The following is a 19,320-nucleotide window of genomic DNA, read 5'->3' as shown; positions in this document are numbered from 1 at the left end:
TGAAGATCTAAAGGTCCCTGGTTCAATCCCAGCTTTCGGCAAAGCATTGGACCTGGGAAGCCCAGCCTAAATCAGATGGCAGTCAGTATGAAAACTGTTTACCGGTAAGCTATGAGTTTTTTTGCAGTCAAGTTTGATTCCTGTCACCGACATGAGCCGAATTGGCTCATATAAAGAGTTTTGGTAAGCGTACCCTGAATCAAACTCGGGCTTCGGCAGTCCCTTGAACTCTCTAAACCGGATCAATACCAGTTAATGCTCCAAATGGAATATTATACTAGTAAGCCATGAGTCAATTTGCAGTCCAAGTTGTTTAACGATGTAAACAATCAGCCGAAGTAGCTCAGTTGGGAGAGCGTTAGACTGAAGATCTAAAGGTCCCTGGTTCAATCCCAGGTTTCGGCAAAGCATTGGACCTGGGAAGCCCAGCCTAAATCAGATGGCAGTCAGTATGAAAACTGTTTACCTGTAAGCTATGAGTTTTTTTGCAGTCAAGTTTGATTCCTGTCACCGACATGAGCCGAATTGGCTCATATAAAGAGTTTTGGTAGGCGTACCCTGAATCAAACTCGGGCTTCGGCAGTCCCTTGAACTCTCTAAACCGGATCAATACCAGTTAATGCTCCAAATGGAATATTATACTAGTAAGCCATGAGTCAATTTGCAGTCCAAGTTGTTTAACACTGTAAACAATCAGCCGAAGTAGCTCAGTTGGGAGAGCGTTAGACTGAAGATCTAAAGGTCCCTTTTTCAATCCCTGGTTTCGGCAAAGCATTGGACCTGGGAAGCCCAGCCTAAATCAGATGGCAGTCAGTATGAAAACTGTTTACCTGTAAGCTATGAGTTTTTTTGCAGTCAAGTTTGATTCCTGTCACCGACATGAGCCGAATTGGCTCATATAAAGAGTTTTGGTAGGCGTACCCTGAATCAAACTCGGGCTTCGGCAGTCCCTTGAACTCTCTAAACCGGATCAATACCAGTTAATGCTCCAAATGGAATATTATACTAGTAAGCCATGAGTCAATTTGCAGTCCAAGTTGTTTAACGTTGTAAACAATCAGCCGAAGTAGCTCAGTTGGGAGAGCGTTAGACTGAAGATCTAAAGGTCCCTGGTTTAATCCCGGGTTTCGGCAAAGCATTGGACCTGGGAAGCCCAGCCTAAATCAGATGGCAGTCAGTAGGAAAACTGTTTACCTGTAAGCTATAAGTTTTTTTGCAGTCAAGTTTGATTCCTGTCACCGACATGAGCCGAATTGGCTCATATAAAGAGTTTTGGTAAGCGTACCCTGAATCAAACTCGGGCTTCGGCAGTCCCTTGAACTCTCTAAAACGGATCAATACCAGTTAATGCTCCAAATGGAATATTATACTAGTAAGCCATGAGTCAATTTGCAGTCCAAGTTGTTTAACGCTGTAAACAATCAGCCGAAGTAGCTCAGTTGGGAGAGCGTTAGACTGAAGATCTAAAGGTCCCTGGTTCAAGCCCGGGTTTCGGCAAAGCATTGGACCTCGGAAGCCCAGCCTAAATCAGATGGCAGTCAGTATGAAAACTGTTTACCTGTAAGCTATGAGTGTTTTTTGCAGTCAAGTTTGATTCCTGTCACCGACATGAGCCGAATTGGCTCATATAAAGAGTTTTGGTAGGCGTACCCTGAATCAAACTCGGGCTTCGGCAGTCCCATGAACTCTCTAAACCGGATCAATACCAGTTAATGCTCCAAATGGAATATTATACTAGTAAGCCATGAGTCAATTTGCAGACCAAGTTGTTTAACGCTGTAAACAATCAGCCGAAGTAGCTCAGTTGGGAGAGCGTTAGACTGAAGATCTAAAGGTCCCTGTTTTAATCCCGGGTTTCGGCAAAGCATTGGACCTGGGATGCCCAGCCTAAATCAGATGGCAGTCAGTATCAAAACTGTTTACCTGTAAGCTATGAGTGTTTTTTGCAGTCAAGTTTGATTCCTGTCACCGACATGAGCCGAATTGGCTCATATAAAGAGTTTTGGTAAGCGTACCCTGAATCAAACTCGGGCTTCGGCAGTCCCTTGAACTCTCTAAACCTGATCAATACCAGTTAATGCTCCAAATGGAATATTATACTAGTAAGCCATGAGTCAATTTGCAGTCCAAGTTGTTTAATGCTGTAAACAATCAGCCGAAGTAGCTCAGTTGGGAGAGCGTTAGACTGAAGATCTAAAGGTCCCTGGTTCAATCCCGGGTTTCGGCAAAGCATTGGACCTGGGAAGCCCAGCCTAAATCAGATGGCAGTCAGTATGAAAACTGTTTACCTGTAAGCTATGAATTTTTTTGCAGTCAAGTTTGATTCCTGTCACCGACATGAGCCGAATTGGCTCATATAAAGAGTTTTGGTAAGCGTACCCTGAATCAAACTCGGGCTTCGGCAGTCCCTTGAACTCTCTAAACCGAATCAATACCAGTTAATGCTCCAAATGGAATATTATACTATTAAGCCTTGAGTCAATTTGCAGTCCAAGTTGTTGAACGCTGTAAACAGTCAGCCGAAGTAGCTCAGTTGGGAGAGCGTTAGACTGCAGATCTAAAGGTCCCTGGTTCAATCCCGGGTTTCGGCAGAGCATTGGACCTGGGAAGCCCAGCCTAAATCAGATGGCAGTCAGTATGAAAACTGTTTACCTGTAAGCTATGAGTTTTTTTGCAGTCAAGTTTGATTCCTGTCACCGACATGAGCCGAATTGGCTCATATAAAGAGTTTTGGTAAGCGTACCCTGAATCAAACTCGGGCTTCGGCAGTCCCTTGAACTCTCTAAACCGGATCAATACCAGTTAATGCTCCAAATGGAATATTATACTGTTAAGCCTTGAGTCAATTTGCAGTCCAAGTTGTTTAACGCTGTAAACAATCAGCCGAAGTAGCTCAGTTGGGAGAGCGTTAGACTGAAGATCTAAAGGTCCCTGGTTCAATCCCAGGTTTCGGCAAAGCATTGGACCTGGGAAGCCCAGCCTAAATCAGATGGCAGTCAGTATGAAAACTGTTTACCGGTAAGCTATGAGTTTTTTTGCAGTCAAGTTTGATTCCTGTCACCGACATGAGCCGAATTGGCTCATATAAAGAGTTTTGGTAGGCGTACCCTGAATCAAACTCGGGCTTCGGCAGTCCCTTGAACTCTCTAAACCGGATCAATACCAGTTAATGCTCCAAATGGAATATTATACTAGTAAGCCATGAGTCAATTTGCAGTCCAAGTTGTTTAACGTTGTAAACAATCAGCCGAAGTAGCTCAGTTGGGAGAGCGTTAGACTGAAGATCTAAAGGTCCCTGGTTTAATCCCGGGTTTCGGCAAAGCATTGGACCTGGGAAGCCCAGCCTAAATCAGATGGCAGTCAGTAGGAAAACTGTTTACCTGTAAGCTATAAGTTTTTTTGCAGTCAAGTTTGATTCCTGTCACCGACATGAGCCGAATTGGCTCATATAAAGAGTTTTGGTAAGCGTACCCTGAATCAAACTCGGGCTTCGGCAGTCCCTTGAACTCTCTAAAACGGATCAATACCAGTTAATGCTCCAAATGGAATATTATACTAGTAAGCCATGAGTCAATTTGCAGTCCAAGTTGTTTAACGCTGTAAACAATCAGCCGAAGTAGCTCAGTTGGGAGAGCGTTAGACTGAAGATCTAAAGGTCCCTGGTTCAAGCCCGGGTTTCGGCAAAGCATTGGACCTCGGAAGCCCAGCCTAAATCAGATGGCAGTCAGTATGAAAACTGTTTACCTGTAAGCTATGAGTGTTTTTTGCAGTCAAGTTTGATTCCTGTCACCGACATGAGCCGAATTGGCTCATATAAAGAGTTTTGGTAGGCGTACCCTGAATCAAACTCGGGCTTCGGCAGTCCCATGAACTCTCTAAACCGGATCAATACCAGTTAATGCTCCAAATGGAATATTATACTAGTAAGCCATGAGTCAATTTGCAGACCAAGTTGTTTAACGCTGTAAACAATCAGCCGAAGTAGCTCAGTTGGGAGAGCGTTAGACTGAAGATCTAAAGGTCCCTGTTTTAATCCCGGGTTTCGGCAAAGCATTGGACCTGGGATGCCCAGCCTAAATCAGATGGCAGTCAGTATGAAAACTGTTTACCTGTAAGCTATGAGTGTTTTTTGCAGTCAAGTTTGATTCCTGTCACCGACATGAGCCGAATTGGCTCATATAAAGAGTTTTGGTAAGCGTACCCTGAATCAAACTCGGGCTTCGGCAGTCCCTTGAACTCTCTAAACCTGATCAATACCAGTTAATGCTCCAAATGGAATATTATACTAGTAAGCCATGAGTCAATTTGCAGTCCAAGTTGTTTAATGCTGTAAACAATCAGCCGAAGTAGCTCAGTTGGGAGAGCGTTAGACTGAAGATCTAAAGGTCCCTGGTTCAATCCCGGGTTTCGGCAAAGCATTGGACCTGGGAAGCCCAGCCTAAATCAGATGGCAGTCAGTATGAAAACTGTTTACCTGTAAGCTATGAATTTTTTTGCAGTCAAGTTTGATTCCTGTCACCGACATGAGCCGAATTGGCTCATATAAAGAGTTTTGGTAAGCGTACCCTGAATCAAACTCGGGCTTCGGCAGTCCCTTGAACTCTCTAAACCGAATCAATACCAGTTAATGCTCCAAATGGAATATTATACTATTAAGCCTTGAGTCAATTTGCAGTCCAAGTTGTTGAACGCTGTAAACAGTCAGCCGAAGTAGCTCAGTTGGGAGAGCGTTAGACTGAAGATCTAAAGGTCCCTGGTTCAATCCCGGGTTTCGGCAGAGCATTGGACCTGGGAAGCCCAGCCTAAATCAGATGGCAGTCAGTATGAAAACTGTTTACCTGTAAGCTATGAGTTTTTTTGCAGTCAAGTTTGATTCCTGTCACCGACATGAGCCGAATTGGCTCATATAAAGAGTTTTGGTAAGCGTACCCTGAATCAAACTCGGGCTTCGGCAGTCCCTTGAACTCTCTAAACCGGATCAATACCAGTTAATGCTCCAAATGGAATATTATACTGTTAAGCCTTGAGTCAATTTGCAGTCCAAGTTGTTTAACGCTGTAAACAATCAGCCGAAGTAGCTCAGTTGGGAGAGCGTTAGACTGAAGATCTAAAGGTCCCTGGTTCAATCCCAGGTTTCGGCAAAGCATTGGACCTGGGAAGCCCAGCCTAAATCAGATGGCAGTCAGTATGAAAACTGTTTACCGGTAAGCTATGAGTTTTTTTGCAGTCAAGTTTGATTCCTGTCACCGACATGAGCCGAATTGGCTCATATAAAGAGTTTTGGTAAGCGTACCCTGAATCAAACTCGGGCTTCGGCAGTCCCTTGAACTCTCTAAACCGGATCAATACCAGTTAATGCTCCAAATGGAATATTATACTAGTAAGCCATGAGTCAATTTTCAGTCCAAGTTGTTTAACGCTGTAAACAATCAGCCGAAGTAGCTCAGTTGGGAGAGCGTTAGACTGAAGATCTAAAGGTCCCTGGTTCAATCCCAGGTTTCGGCAAAGCATTGGACCTGGGAAGCCCAGCCTAAATCAGATGGCAGTCAGTATGAAAACTGTTTACCTGTAAGCTATGAGTTTTTTTGCAGTCAAGTTTGATTCCTGTCACCGACATGAGCCGAATTGGCTCATATAAAGAGTTTTGGTAGGCGTACCCTGAATCAAACTCGGGCTTCGGCAGTCCCTTGAACTCTCTAAACCGGATCAATACCAGTTAATGCTCCAAATGGAATATTATACTAGTAAGCCATGAGTCAATTTGCAGTCCAAGTTGTTTAACACTGTAAACAATCAGCCGAAGTAGCTCAGTTGGGAGAGCGTTAGACTGAAGATCTAAAGGTCCCTTTTTCAATCCCTGGTTTCGGCAAAGCATTGGACCTGGGAAGCCCAGCCTAAATCAGATGGCAGTCAGTATGAAAACTGTTTACCTGTAAGCTATGAGTTTTTTTGCAGTCAAGTTTGATTCCTGTCACCGACATGAGCCGAATTGGCTCATATAAAGAGTTTTGGTAGGCGTACCCTGAATCAAACTCGGGCTTCGGCAGTCCCTTGAACTCTCTAAACCGGATCAATACCAGTTAATGCTCCAAATGGAATATTATACTAGTAAGCCATGAGTCAATTTGCAGTCCAAGGTGTTTAACACTGTAAACAATCAGCCGAAGTAGCTCAGTTGGGAGAGCGTTAGACTGAAGATCTAAAGGTCCCTGGTTTAATCCCGGGTTTCGGCAAAGCATTGGACCTGGGAAGCCCAGCCTAAATCAGATGGCAGTCAGTATGAAAACTGTTTACCTGTAAGCTATAAGTTTTTTTGCAGTCAAGTTTGATTCCTGTCACCGACATGAGCCGAATTGGCTCATATAAAGAGTTTTGGTAAGCGTACCCTGAATCAAACTCGGGCTTCGGCAGTCCCTTGAACTCTCTAAAACGGATCAATACCAGTTAATGCTCCAAATGGAATATTATACTAGTAAGCCATGAGTCAATTTGCAGTCCAAGTTGTTTAACGCTGTAAACAATCAGCCGAAGTAGCTCAGTTGGGAGAGCGTTAGACTGAAGATCTAAAGGTCCCTGGTTCAATCCCAGGTTTCGGCAAAGCGTTGGACCTGGGAAGCCCAGCCTAAATCAGATGGCAGTCAGTATGAAAACTGTTTACCTGTAAGCTATGAGTTTTTTTGCAGTCAAGTTTGATTCCTGTCACCGACATGAGCCGAATTGGCTCATATAAAGAGTTTTGGTAAGCGTACCCTGAATCAAACCCGGGCTTCGGCAGTCCCTTGAACTCTCTAAACCGGATCAATACCAGTTAATGCTCCAAATGGAATATTATACTAGTAAGCCATGAGTCAATTTGCAGTCCAAGTTGTTTAACGCTGTAAACAATCAGCCGAAGTAGCTCAGTTGGGAGATCGTTAGACTGAAGATCTAAAGGTCCCTGGTTCAATCCCGGGTTTCGGGAAAGCATTGGACCTGGGAAGCCCAGCCTAAATCAGATGGCAGTCAGTATGAAAACTGTTTACCTGTAAGCTATGAGTTTTTTTGCAGTCAAGTTTGATTCCTGTCACCGACATGAGCCGAATTGGCTCATATAAAGAGTTTTGGTAGGCGTACCCTGAATCAAACTCGGGCTTCGGCAGTCCCATGAACTCTCTAAACCGGATCAATACCAGTTAATGCTCCAAATGGAATATTATACTAGTAAGCCATGAGTCAATTTTCAGTCCAAGTTGTTTAACGTTGTAAACAATCAGCCGAAGTAGCTCAGTTGGGAGATCGTTAGACTGAAGATCTAAAGGTCCCTGGTTCAATCCCAGGTTTCGGCAAAGCATTGGACCTGGGAAGCCCAGCCTAAATCAGATGGCAGTCAGTATGAAAACTGTTTACCTGTAAGCTATCAGTTTTTTTGCAGTCAAGTTTGATTCCTGTCACCGACATGAGCCGAATTGGCTCATATAAAGAGTTTTGGTAGGCGTACCCTGAATCAAACTCGGGCTTCGGCAGTCCCTTGAACTCTCTAAACCGGATCAATACCAGTTAATGCTCCAAATGGAATATTATACTAGTAAGCCATGAGTCAATTTGCAGTCCAAGTTGTTTAACACTGTAAACAATCAGCCGAAGTAGCTCAGTTGGGAGAGCGTTAGACTGAAGATCTAAAGGTCCCTTTTTCAATCCCTGGTTTCGGCAAAGCATTGGACCTGGGAAGCCCAGCCTAAATCAGATGGCAGTCAGTATGAAAACTGTTTACCGGTAAGCTATGAGTTTTTTTGCAGTCAAGTTTGATTCCTGTCACCGACATGAGCCGAATTGGCTCATATAAAGAGTTTTGGTAGGCGTACCCTGAATCAAACTCGGGCTTCGGCAGTCCCTTGAACTCTCTAAACCGGATCAATACCAGTTAATGCTCCAAATGGAATATTATACTAGTAAGCCATGAGTCAATTTGCAGTCCAAGTTGTTTAACGTTGTAAACAATCAGCCGAAGTAGCTCAGTTGGGAGAGCGTTAGACTGAAGATCTAAAGGTCCCTGGTTTAATCCCGGGTTTCGGCAAAGCATTGGACCTGGGAAGCCCAGCCTAAATCAGATGGCAGTCAGTAGGAAAACTGTTTACCTGTAAGCTATAAGTTTTTTTGCAGTCAAGTTTGATTCCTGTCACCGACATGAGCCGAATTGGCTCATATAAAGAGTTTTGGTAAGCGTACCCTGAATCAAACTCGGGCTTCGGCAGTCCCTTGAACTCTCTAAAACGGATCAATACCAGTTAATGCTCCAAATGGAATATTATACTAGTAAGCCATGAGTCAATTTGCAGTCCAAGTTGTTTAACGCTGTAAACAATCAGCCGAAGTAGCTCAGTTGGGAGAGCGTTAGACTGAAGATCTAAAGGTCCCTGGTTCAAGCCCGGGTTTCGGCAAAGCATTGGACCTCGGAAGCCCAGCCTAAATCAGATGGCAGTCAGTATGAAAACTGTTTACCTGTAAGCTATGAGTGTTTTTTGCAGTCAAGTTTGATTCCTGTCACCGACATGAGCCGAATTGGCTCATATAAAGAGTTTTGGTAGGCGTACCCTGAATCAAACTCGGGCTTCGGCAGTCCCATGAACTCTCTAAACCGGATCAATACCAGTTAATGCTCCAAATGGAATATTATACTAGTAAGCCATGAGTCAATTTGCAGACCAAGTTGTTTAACGCTGTAAACAATCAGCCGAAGTAGCTCAGTTGGGAGAGCGTTAGACTGAAGATCTAAAGGTCCCTGTTTTAATCCCGGGTTTCGGCAAAGCATTGGACCTGGGATGCCCAGCCTAAATCAGATGGCAGTCAGTATGAAAACTGTTTACCTGTAAGCTATGAGTGTTTTTTGCAGTCAAGTTTGATTCCTGTCACCGACATGAGCCGAATTGGCTCATATAAAGAGTTTTGGTAAGCGTACCCTGAATCAAACTCGGGCTTCGGCAGTCCCTTGAACTCTCTAAACCTGATCAATACCAGTTAATGCTCCAAATGGAATATTATACTAGTAAGCCATGAGTCAATTTGCAGTCCAAGTTGTTTAATGCTGTAAACAATCAGCCGAAGTAGCTCAGTTGGGAGAGCGTTAGACTGAAGATCTAAAGGTCCCTGGTTCAATCCCGGGTTTCGGCAAAGCATTGGACCTGGGAAGCCCAGCCTAAATCAGATGGCAGTCAGTATGAAAACTGTTTACCTGTAAGCTATGAATTTTTTTGCAGTCAAGTTTGATTCCTGTCACCGACATGAGCCGAATTGGCTCATATAAAGAGTTTTGGTAAGCGTACCCTGAATCAAACTCGGGCTTCGGCAGTCCCTTGAACTCTCTAAACCGAATCAATACCAGTTAATGCTCCAAATGGAATATTATACTATTAAGCCTTGAGTCAATTTGCAGTCCAAGTTGTTGAACGCTGTAAACAGTCAGCCGAAGTAGCTCAGTTGGGAGAGCGTTAGACTGAAGATCTAAAGGTCCCTGGTTCAATCCCGGGTTTCGGCAGAGCATTGGACCTGGGAAGCCCAGCCTAAATCAGATGGCAGTCAGTATGAAAACTGTTTACCTGTAAGCTATGAGTTTTTTTGCAGTCAAGTTTGATTCCTGTCACCGACATGAGCCGAATTGGCTCATATAAAGAGTTTTGGTAAGCGTACCCTGAATCAAACTCGGGCTTCGGCAGTCCCTTGAACTCTCTAAACCGGATCAATACCAGTTAATGCTCCAAATGGAATATTATACTGTTAAGCCTTGAGTCAATTTGCAGTCCAAGTTGTTTAACGCTGTAAACAATCAGCCGAAGTAGCTCAGTTGGGAGAGCGTTAGACTGAAGATCTAAAGGTCCCTGGTTCAATCCCAGGTTTCGGCAAAGCATTGGACCTGGGAAGCCCAGCCTAAATCAGATGGCAGTCAGTATGAAAACTGTTTACCGGTAAGCTATGAGTTTTTTTGCAGTCAAGTTTGATTCCTGTCACCGACATGAGCCGAATTGGCTCATATAAAGAGTTTTGGTAAGCGTACCCTGAATCAAACTCGGGCTTCGGCAGTCCCTTGAACTCTCTAAACCGGATCAATACCAGTTAATGCTCCAAATGGAATATTATACTAGTAAGCCATGAGTCAATTTTCAGTCCAAGTTGTTTAACGCTGTAAACAATCAGCCGAAGTAGCTCAGTTGGGAGAGCGTTAGACTGAAGATCTAAAGGTCCCTGGTTCAATCCCAGGTTTCGGCAAAGCATTGGACCTGGGAAGCCCAGCCTAAATCAGATGGCAGTCAGTATGAAAACTGTTTACCTGTAAGCTATGAGTTTTTTTGCAGTCAAGTTTGATTCCTGTCACCGACATGAGCCGAATTGGCTCATATAAAGAGTTTTGGTAGGCGTACCCTGAATCAAACTCGGGCTTCGGCAGTCCCTTGAACTCTCTAAACCGGATCAATACCAGTTAATGCTCCAAATGGAATATTATACTAGTAAGCCATGAGTCAATTTGCAGTCCAAGTTGTTTAACACTGTAAACAATCAGCCGAAGTAGCTCAGTTGGGAGAGCGTTAGACTGAAGATCTAAAGGTCCCTTTTTCAATCCCTGGTTTCGGCAAAGCATTGGACCTGGGAAGCCCAGCCTAAATCAGATGGCAGTCAGTATGAAAACTGTTTACCTGTAAGCTATGAGTTTTTTTGCAGTCAAGTTTGATTCCTGTCACCGACATGAGCCGAATTGGCTCATATAAAGAGTTTTGGTAGGCGTACCCTGAATCAAACTCGGGCTTCGGCAGTCCCTTGAACTCTCTAAACCGGATCAATACCAGTTAATGCTCCAAATGGAATATTATACTAGTAAGCCATGAGTCAATTTGCAGTCCAAGGTGTTTAACACTGTAAACAATCAGCCGAAGTAGCTCAGTTGGGAGAGCGTTAGACTGAAGATCTAAAGGTCCCTGGTTTAATCCCGGGTTTCGGCAAAGCATTGGACCTGGGAAGCCCAGCCTAAATCAGATGGCAGTCAGTATGAAAACTGTTTACCTGTAAGCTATAAGTTTTTTTGCAGTCAAGTTTGATTCCTGTCACCGACATGAGCCGAATTGGCTCATATAAAGAGTTTTGGTAAGCGTACCCTGAATCAAACTCGGGCTTCGGCAGTCCCTTGAACTCTCTAAAACGGATCAATACCAGTTAATGCTCCAAATGGAATATTATACTAGTAAGCCATGAGTCAATTTGCAGTCCAAGTTGTTTAACGCTGTAAACAATCAGCCGAAGTAGCTCAGTTGGGAGAGCGTTAGACTGAAGATCTAAAGGTCCCTGGTTCAATCCCAGGTTTCGGCAAAGCGTTGGACCTGGGAAGCCCAGCCTAAATCAGATGGCAGTCAGTATGAAAACTGTTTACCTGTAAGCTATGAGTTTTTTTGCAGTCAAGTTTGATTCCTGTCACCGACATGAGCCGAATTGGCTCATATAAAGAGTTTTGGTAAGCGTACCCTGAATCAAACCCGGGCTTCGGCAGTCCCTTGAACTCTCTAAACCGGATCAATACCAGTTAATGCTCCAAATGGAATATTATACTAGTAAGCCATGAGTCAATTTGCAGTCCAAGTTGTTTAACGCTGTAAACAATCAGCCGAAGTAGCTCAGTTGGGAGATCGTTAGACTGAAGATCTAAAGGTCCCTGGTTCAATCCCGGGTTTCGGGAAAGCATTGGACCTGGGAAGCCCAGCCTAAATCAGATGGCAGTCAGTATGAAAACTGTTTACCTGTAAGCTATGAGTTTTTTTGCAGTCAAGTTTGATTCCTGTCACCGACATGAGCCGAATTGGCTCATATAAAGAGTTTTGGTAGGCGTACCCTGAATCAAACTCGGGCTTCGGCAGTCCCATGAACTCTCTAAACCGGATCAATACCAGTTAATGCTCCAAATGGAATATTATACTAGTAAGCCATGAGTCAATTTTCAGTCCAAGTTGTTTAACGTTGTAAACAATCAGCCGAAGTAGCTCAGTTGGGAGATCGTTAGACTGAAGATCTAAAGGTCCCTGGTTCAATCCCAGGTTTCGGCAAAGCATTGGACCTGGGAAGCCCAGCCTAAATCAGATGGCAGTCAGTATGAAAACTGTTTACCTGTAAGCTATCAGTTTTTTTGCAGTCAAGTTTGATTCCTGTCACCGACATGAGCCGAATTGGCTCATATAAAGAGTTTTGGTAGGCGTACCCTGAATCAAACTCGGGCTTCGGCAGTCCCTTGAACTCTCTAAACCGGATCAATACCAGTTAATGCTCCAAATGGAATATTATACTAGTAAGCCATGAGTCAATTTGCAGTCCAAGTTGTTTAACACTGTAAACAATCAGCCGAAGTAGCTCAGTTGGGAGAGCGTTAGACTGAAGATCTAAAGGTCCCTTTTTCAATCCCTGGTTTCGGCAAAGCATTGGACCTGGGAAGCCCAGCCTAAATCAGATGGCAGTCAGTATGAAAACTGTTTACCTGTAAGCTATGAGTTTTTTTGCAGTCAAGTTTGATTCCTGTCACCGACATGAGCCGAATTGGCTCATATAAAGAGTTTTGGTAGGCGTACCCTGAATCAAACTCGGGCTTCGGCAGTCCCTTGAACTCTCTAAACCGGATCAATACCAGTTAATGCTCCAAATGGAATATTATACTAGTAAGCCATGAGTCAATTTGCAGTCCAAGGTGTTTAACGCTGTAAACAATCAGCCGAAGTAGCTCAGTTGGGAGAGTGTTAGACTGAAGATCTAAAGGTCCCTGGTTTAATCCCGGGTTTCGGCAAAGCATTGGACCTGGGAAGCCCAGCCTAAATCAGATGGCAGTCAGTATGAAAACTGTTTACCTGTAAGCTATAAGTTTTTTTGCAGTCAAGTTTGATTCCTGTCACCGACATGAGCCGAATTGGCTCATATAAAGAGTTTTGGTAAGCGTACCCTGAATCAAACTCGGGCTTCGGCAGTCCCTTGAACTCTCTAAAACGGATCAATACCAGTTAATGCTCCAAATGGAATATTATACTAGTAAGCCATGAGTCAATTTGCAGTCCAAGTTGTTTAACGCTGTAAACAATCAGCCGAAGTAGCTCAGTTGGGAGAGCGTTAGACTGAAGATCTAAAGGTCCCTGGTTCAATCCCAGGTTTCGGGAAAGCGTTGGACCTGGGAAGCCCAGCCTAAATCAGATGGCAGTCAGTATGAAAACTGTTTACCTGTAAGCTATGAGTTTTTTTGCAGTCAAGTTTGATTCCTGTCACCGACATGAGCCGAATTGGCTCATATAAAGAGTTTTGGTAAGCGTACCCTGAATCAAACCCGGGCTTCGGCAGTCCCTTGAACTCTCTAAACCGGATCAATACCAGTTAATGCTCCAAATGGAATATTATACTAGTAAGCCATGAGTCAATTTGCAGTCCAAGTTGTTTAACGCTGTAAACAATCAGCCGAAGTAGCTCAGTTGGGAGATCGTTAGACTGAAGATCTAAAGGTCCCTGGTTCAATCCCGGGTTTCGGGAAAGCATTGGACCTGGGAAGCCCAGCCTAAATCAGATGGCAGTCAGTATGAAAACTGTTTACCTGTAAGCTATGAGTTTTTTTGCAGTCAAGTTTGATTCCTGTCACCGACATGAGCCGAATTGGCTCATATAAAGAGTTTTGGTAGGCGTACCCTGAATCAAACTCGGGCTTCGGCAGTCCCATGAACTCTCTAAACCGGATCAATACCAGTTAATGCTCCAAATGGAATATTATACTTGTAAGCCATGAGTCAATTTGCAGTCCAAGTTGTTTAACGCTGTAAACAATCAGCCGAAGTAGCTCAGTTGGGAGAGCGTTAGACTGAAGATCTAAAGGTCCCTGGTTTAATCCCGGGTTTCGGCAAAGCATTGGACCTGGGATGCCCAGCCTAAATCAGATGGCAGTCAGTATGAAAACTGTTTACCTGTAAGCTATAAGTTTTTTTGCAGTCAAGTTTGATTCCTGTCACCAACATGAGCCGAATTGGTTCATATAAAGAGTTTTGGTAAGCGTACCCTGAATCAAACTCGGGCTTCGGCAGTCCCTTGAACTCTCTAAACCGGATCAATACCAGTTAATGCTCCAAATGGAATATTATACTAGTAAGCCATGAGTCAATTTGCAGTCCAAGTTGTTTAACGTCGTAAACAATCAGCCGAAGTAGCTCAGTTAGGAGAGCGTTAGACTGAAGATCTAAAGGTCCCTGGTTCAATCCCGGGTTTCGGCAAAGCATTGGACCTGGGAAGCCCAGCCTAAATCAGATGGCAGTCAGTATGAAAACTGTTTACCTGTAAGCTATGAATTTTTTTGCAGTCAAGTTTGATTCCTGTCACCGACATGAGCCGAATTGGCTCATATAAAGAGTTTTGGTAAGCGTACCCTGAATCAAACTCGGGCTTCGGCAGTCCCTTGAACTCTCTAAACCGGATCAATACCAGTTAATGCTCCAAATGGAATATTATACTAGTAAGCCATGAGTCAATTTGCAGTCCAAGTTGTTTAAAGCTGTACACAATCAGCCGAAGTAGCTCAGTTGGGAGAGCGTTAGACTGAAGATCTAAAGGTCCCTGGTTCAATCCCGGGTTTCGGCAGAGCATTGGACCTGGGAAGCCCAGCCTAAATCAGATGGCAGTCAGTATGAAAACTGTTTACCTGTAAGCTATGAGTTTTTTTGCAGTCAAGTTTGATTCCTGTCACCGACATGAGCCGAATTGGCTCATATAAAGAGTTTTGGTAAGCGTACCCTGAATCAAACTCGGGCTTCGGCAGTCCCTTGAACTCTCTAAACCGGATCAATACCAGTTAATGCTCCAAATGGAATATTATACTATTAAGCCTTGAGTCAATTTGCAGTCCAAGTTGTTTAACGCTGTAAACAATCAGCCGAAGTAGCTCAGTTGGGAGAGCGTTAGACTGAAGATCTAAAGGTCCCTGGTTCAATCCCAGGTTTCGGCAAAGCATTGGACCTGGGAAGCCCAGCCTAAATCAGATGGCAGTCAGTATGAAAACTGTTTACCTGTAAGCTATGAGTTTTTTTGCAGTCAAGTTTGATTCCTGTCACCGACATGAGCCGAATTGGCTCATATAAAGAGTTTTGGTAAGCGTACCCTGAATCAAACCCGGGCTTCGGCAGTCCCTTGAACTCTCTAAACCGGATCAATACCAGTTAATGCTCCAAATGGAATATTATACTAGTAAGCCATGAGTCAATTTGCAGTCCAAGTTGTTTAACACAGTAAAAAATCAGCCGAAGTAGCTCAGTTGGGAGATCGTTAGACTGAAGATCTAAAGGTCCCTGGTGCAATCCCGGGTTTCGGCAAAGCATTGGACCTGGGAAGCCCAGCCTGAATCAGATGGCAGTCAGTATGAAAACTGTTTACTTGTAAATTATGAGTTTTTTTGCAGTCAAGTTTGATTCCTGTCACCGACATGAGCTGAATTGGCTCATATAAAGAGTTTTGGTAAGCGTACCCTGAATCAAACTCGGGCTTCGGCAGTCCCTTGAACTCTCTAAACCGGATCAATACCAGTTAATGCTCCAAATGGAATATTATACTAGTAAGCCATGAGTCAATTTGCAGTCCAAGTTGTTTAACGCTGTAAATAATCAGCCGAAGTAGCTCAGTTGGGAGAGCGTTAGACTGAAGATCTAAAGGTCCCTGGTTCAATACCGGGTTTCGGCAAAGCGTTGGACCTGGGAAGCCCAGCCTAAATCAGATGGCAGTCAGTATGAAAACTGTTTACCTGTAAGCTATGAGTTTTTTTTGCAGTCAAGTTTGATTCCTGTCACCGACATGAGCCGAATTGGCTCATATAAAGAGTTTTGGTAGGCGTACCCTGAATCAAACTCGGGCTTCGGCAGTCCCTTGAACTCTCTAAACCGGATCAATACCAGTTAATGCTCCAAATGGAATATTATACTAGTAAGCCATGAGTCAATTTGCAGTCCAAGTTGTTTAACATTGTAAACAATCAGCCGAAGTAGCTCAGTTGGGAGAGCGTTAGACTGAAAATCTAAAGGTCCCTGGTTCAAGCCCGGGTTTCGGCAAAGCATTGGACCTGAGAAGCCCAGCCTAAATCAGATGGCAGTCAGTATGAAAACTGTTTACCTGTAAGCTATGAGTTTTTTTGCAGTCAAGTTTGATTCCTGTCACCGACATGAGCCGAATTGGCTCATATAAAGAGTTTTGGTAGGCGTACCCTGAATCAAACTCGGGCTTCGGCAGTCCCATGAACTCTCTAAACCGGATCAATACCAGTTAATGCTCCAAATGGAATATTATACTAGTAAGCCATGAGTCAATTTGCAGTCCAAGTTGTTTAACGCTGTAAACAATCAGCCGAAGTAGCTCAGTTGGGAGAGCGTTAGGCTGAATATCTAAAGGTCCCTGGTTTAATCCCGGGTTTCGGCAAAGCATTGGACCTGGGAAGCCCAGCCTAAATCAGATGGCAGTCAGTATGAAAACTGTTTACCTGTAAGCTATAAGTTTTTTTGCAGTCAAGTTTGATTCCTGTCACCGACATGAGCCGAATTGGCTCATATAAAGAGTTTTGGTAAGCGTACCCTGAATCAAACTCGGGCTTCGGCAGTCCCTTGAACTCTCTAAACCGGATCAATACCAGTTAATGCTCCAAATGGAATATTATACTAGTAAGCCATGAGTCAATTTGCAGTCCAAGTTGTTTAATGCTGTAAACAATCAGCCGAAGTAGCTCAGTTGGGAGAGCGTTAGACTGAAGATCTAAAGGTCCCTGGTTCAATCCCGGGTTTCGGCAAAGCATTGGACCTGGGAAGCCCAGCCTAAATCAGATGGCAGTCAGTATGAAAACTGTTTACCTGTAAGCTATGAGTTTTTTTGCAGTCAAGTTTGATTCCTGTCACCGACATGAGCCGAATTGGCTCATATAAAGAGTTTTGGTAAGCGTACCCTGAATCAAACCCGGGCTTCGGCAGTCCCTTGAACTCTCTAAACCGGATCAATACCAGTTAATGCTCAGTGTCACTCAGTCACACAGTGTCACTCACTCACTCAGAGTCACTCACTCACTCACAGTGTCACTCACTCACTCACTCAGTGTCACTCACTCACTCCCTCCCTCCCTCCGTCTGTCACTCACTGACTGTGTAACTCACCTACTCACTCAATCACATACTCACTCAGTGTCACTCACTCACAGTGTCACTCACTCAGTGTCACTCACTCACTCACAGTGTCACTCACTCACACAGTGTCACTCACTCACTCACAGTGTCACTCACTCAGTCAGTGTCACTCACTCACAGTGTCACTCACACACTCACAGTGTCACTCACTCACTCAGTGTCACTCACTCACTCCCAGTGTCACTCACTCAGTGTCTTTCACTCACATTGTCACTCACAGTGTCACTCACTCACTCAGTGTCACTCACTCACTTACAGTGTCACTCACTCACTTACAGTGTCACTCACTCACAGTGTCACTCACTCACTTACAGTGTCACTCACTCACAGTGTCACTCACTCACTTACAGAGTCACTCACTCACTCAGTCACGCACAGTGTCACTCATTCACTCACTCACTCACAGTGTCACTCACTAAGTGTCACTCACTCAGTGTCAAACTCACTCACATTTACTCAATAAATCACTCAGTCAGTCACTCACTGACTGTCACTCAACTACTCACTCACCTACTCAGTCACTCCCTCACTCACTCATTTACTCACTAACTCACTCGCTCCCTCGCATCCTCACTCACCCCCTCTATCACCCACCTACCTCGCTCATCCCCTTGCCCCCTAGCTCACCCACCTACCTCGCTCACCCCCTCGCTCACCCACCTACCTCGCTCACCCACCTACCTCACACACCCACTTTCCTCGCTCACCCACCTACCTCGCTCGCTCACCCACCTACCTCGCTCGCTCACCCACCTACCTCGCTCGCTCACCCACCTACCTCGCTCGCTCACCCACCTACCTCGCTCGCTCACCCACCTACCTCGCTCGCTCACCCACCTACCTCGCTCGCTCACCCACCTACCTCGCTCGCTCACCCACCTACCTCGCTCGCTCACCCACCTACCTCGCTCGCTCGCCCACCTACCTACCTCGCTCGCCCACCTACCTACCTCGCTCGCCCACCCACCTACCTCGCTCGCTCACCCACCTACCTCGCTCGCTCACCCACCTACCTCGCTCGCTCACCCACCTACCTCGCTCGCTCACCCACCTACCTCGCTCGCTCACCCACCTACCTCGCTCGCTCACCCACCTACCTCGCTCGCTCACCCACCTACCTCGCTCGCTCACCCACCTACCTCGCTCGCTCACCCACCTACCTCGCTCGCTCACCCACCTACCTCGCTCGCTCACCCACCTACCTCGCTCGCTCACCCACCTACCTCGCTCGCTCACCCACCTACCTCGCTCGCTCACCCACCTACCTCGCTCGCTCACCCACCTACCTCGCTCGCTCACCCACCTACCTCGCTCGCTCACCCACCTACCTCGCTCACCCACCTACCTCGCTCACCCACCTACCTCACTCATCCACCTACCTCGCTCACCCACCTACCTCGCTCACTCACTCACTCACTCACCAATCAAACCAACCAACCAACCACCCGCCTGCTCACCTCACTCACCTACCTCACTCACCTACCTCACTCACCTACCTCACTCACCTACCTCACTCACCTACCTCACTCACCTACCTCACTCACCTACCTCACTCACCTACCTCACTCACCTACCTCACTCACCTACCTCACTCACCTACCTCACTCACCTACCTCACTCACCTACCTCACTCACCTACCTCACTCACCTACCTCACTCACCTACCTCACTCACCTACCTCACTCACCTACCTCACTCACCTACCTCACTCACCTACCTCACTCACCTACCTCACTCACGTACCTCACTCACCTACCTCACTCACCTACCTCACTCACCTACCTCACTCACCTACCTCACTCACCTACCTCACTCACCTACCTCACTCACCTACCTCACTCACCTACCTCACTCACCTACCTCACTCACCTACCTCACTCACCTACCTCACTCACCTACCTCACTCACCTACCTCACTCACCTACCTCACTCACCTACCTCACTCACCTACCTCACTCACCTACCTCACTCACCTACCTCACTCACCTACCTCACTCACCTACCTCACTCACCTACCTCACTCACCTACCTCACTCACCTACCTCACTCACGTACCTCACTCACCTACCTCACTCACCTACCTCACTCACCTACCTCACTCACCTACCTCACTCACCTACCTCACTCACCTACCTCACTC

The 19,320-nt window shown here is 45.4% G+C and overlaps 23 non-coding genes across 23 annotated transcripts; all 23 read left to right on the top strand.

The window, feature by feature from the left end:
- Nucleotides 1-332: 332 nt before the first annotated feature.
- trnaf-gaa (transfer RNA phenylalanine (anticodon GAA)) lies at nucleotides 333-405 on the top strand. The gene has a single exon. It is a non-coding gene; the product is annotated as a tRNA-Phe (tRNA).
- A 1,019-nt stretch (nucleotides 406-1,424) lies between these two features.
- On the top strand, nucleotides 1,425-1,497 carry trnaf-gaa (transfer RNA phenylalanine (anticodon GAA)). The gene has a single exon. It is a non-coding gene; the product is annotated as a tRNA-Phe (tRNA).
- A 657-nt stretch (nucleotides 1,498-2,154) lies between these two features.
- Nucleotides 2,155-2,227, top strand: trnaf-gaa (transfer RNA phenylalanine (anticodon GAA)). The gene has a single exon. It is a non-coding gene; the product is annotated as a tRNA-Phe (tRNA).
- Nucleotides 2,228-2,518: 291 nt separating this feature from the next.
- Nucleotides 2,519-2,591, top strand: trnac-gca (transfer RNA cysteine (anticodon GCA)). The gene has a single exon. It is a non-coding gene; the product is annotated as a tRNA-Cys (tRNA).
- Nucleotides 2,592-2,882: 291 nt separating this feature from the next.
- trnaf-gaa (transfer RNA phenylalanine (anticodon GAA)) lies at nucleotides 2,883-2,955 on the top strand. The gene has a single exon. It is a non-coding gene; the product is annotated as a tRNA-Phe (tRNA).
- A 655-nt stretch (nucleotides 2,956-3,610) lies between these two features.
- On the top strand, nucleotides 3,611-3,683 carry trnaf-gaa (transfer RNA phenylalanine (anticodon GAA)). The gene has a single exon. It is a non-coding gene; the product is annotated as a tRNA-Phe (tRNA).
- Nucleotides 3,684-4,340: 657 nt separating this feature from the next.
- On the top strand, nucleotides 4,341-4,413 carry trnaf-gaa (transfer RNA phenylalanine (anticodon GAA)). The gene has a single exon. It is a non-coding gene; the product is annotated as a tRNA-Phe (tRNA).
- Nucleotides 4,414-4,704: 291 nt separating this feature from the next.
- trnaf-gaa (transfer RNA phenylalanine (anticodon GAA)) lies at nucleotides 4,705-4,777 on the top strand. Its single transcript has one exon. It is a non-coding gene; the product is annotated as a tRNA-Phe (tRNA).
- Nucleotides 4,778-5,068: 291 nt separating this feature from the next.
- On the top strand, nucleotides 5,069-5,141 carry trnaf-gaa (transfer RNA phenylalanine (anticodon GAA)). The gene has a single exon. It is a non-coding gene; the product is annotated as a tRNA-Phe (tRNA).
- A 291-nt stretch (nucleotides 5,142-5,432) lies between these two features.
- Nucleotides 5,433-5,505, top strand: trnaf-gaa (transfer RNA phenylalanine (anticodon GAA)). The gene has a single exon. It is a non-coding gene; the product is annotated as a tRNA-Phe (tRNA).
- Nucleotides 5,506-6,524: 1,019 nt separating this feature from the next.
- Nucleotides 6,525-6,597, top strand: trnaf-gaa (transfer RNA phenylalanine (anticodon GAA)). Its single transcript has one exon. It is a non-coding gene; the product is annotated as a tRNA-Phe (tRNA).
- A 1,747-nt stretch (nucleotides 6,598-8,344) lies between these two features.
- Nucleotides 8,345-8,417, top strand: trnaf-gaa (transfer RNA phenylalanine (anticodon GAA)). Its single transcript has one exon. It is a non-coding gene; the product is annotated as a tRNA-Phe (tRNA).
- A 657-nt stretch (nucleotides 8,418-9,074) lies between these two features.
- trnaf-gaa (transfer RNA phenylalanine (anticodon GAA)) lies at nucleotides 9,075-9,147 on the top strand. The gene has a single exon. It is a non-coding gene; the product is annotated as a tRNA-Phe (tRNA).
- Nucleotides 9,148-9,438: 291 nt separating this feature from the next.
- Nucleotides 9,439-9,511, top strand: trnaf-gaa (transfer RNA phenylalanine (anticodon GAA)). The gene has a single exon. It is a non-coding gene; the product is annotated as a tRNA-Phe (tRNA).
- A 291-nt stretch (nucleotides 9,512-9,802) lies between these two features.
- trnaf-gaa (transfer RNA phenylalanine (anticodon GAA)) lies at nucleotides 9,803-9,875 on the top strand. The gene has a single exon. It is a non-coding gene; the product is annotated as a tRNA-Phe (tRNA).
- A 291-nt stretch (nucleotides 9,876-10,166) lies between these two features.
- trnaf-gaa (transfer RNA phenylalanine (anticodon GAA)) lies at nucleotides 10,167-10,239 on the top strand. The gene has a single exon. It is a non-coding gene; the product is annotated as a tRNA-Phe (tRNA).
- A 1,019-nt stretch (nucleotides 10,240-11,258) lies between these two features.
- trnaf-gaa (transfer RNA phenylalanine (anticodon GAA)) lies at nucleotides 11,259-11,331 on the top strand. The gene has a single exon. It is a non-coding gene; the product is annotated as a tRNA-Phe (tRNA).
- Nucleotides 11,332-13,806: 2,475 nt separating this feature from the next.
- On the top strand, nucleotides 13,807-13,879 carry trnaf-gaa (transfer RNA phenylalanine (anticodon GAA)). The gene has a single exon. It is a non-coding gene; the product is annotated as a tRNA-Phe (tRNA).
- A 655-nt stretch (nucleotides 13,880-14,534) lies between these two features.
- trnaf-gaa (transfer RNA phenylalanine (anticodon GAA)) lies at nucleotides 14,535-14,607 on the top strand. Its single transcript has one exon. It is a non-coding gene; the product is annotated as a tRNA-Phe (tRNA).
- A 291-nt stretch (nucleotides 14,608-14,898) lies between these two features.
- trnaf-gaa (transfer RNA phenylalanine (anticodon GAA)) lies at nucleotides 14,899-14,971 on the top strand. The gene has a single exon. It is a non-coding gene; the product is annotated as a tRNA-Phe (tRNA).
- Nucleotides 14,972-15,626: 655 nt separating this feature from the next.
- Nucleotides 15,627-15,699, top strand: trnaf-gaa (transfer RNA phenylalanine (anticodon GAA)). Its single transcript has one exon. It is a non-coding gene; the product is annotated as a tRNA-Phe (tRNA).
- A 292-nt stretch (nucleotides 15,700-15,991) lies between these two features.
- On the top strand, nucleotides 15,992-16,064 carry trnaf-gaa (transfer RNA phenylalanine (anticodon GAA)). Its single transcript has one exon. It is a non-coding gene; the product is annotated as a tRNA-Phe (tRNA).
- A 655-nt stretch (nucleotides 16,065-16,719) lies between these two features.
- Nucleotides 16,720-16,792, top strand: trnaf-gaa (transfer RNA phenylalanine (anticodon GAA)). The gene has a single exon. It is a non-coding gene; the product is annotated as a tRNA-Phe (tRNA).
- Nucleotides 16,793-19,320: the final 2,528 nt, after the last annotated feature.

The sequence above is a fragment of the Stigmatopora argus genome, chromosome 21, assembly GCF_051989625.1.
Source record: "Stigmatopora argus isolate UIUO_Sarg chromosome 21, RoL_Sarg_1.0, whole genome shotgun sequence".
NCBI classification, from domain to species: domain Eukaryota; kingdom Metazoa; phylum Chordata; class Actinopteri; order Syngnathiformes; family Syngnathidae; genus Stigmatopora; species Stigmatopora argus.
The sequence above is the reverse complement of the archived record's forward strand: the minus strand, read 5'-3'. Positions and strand labels throughout refer to the sequence as shown.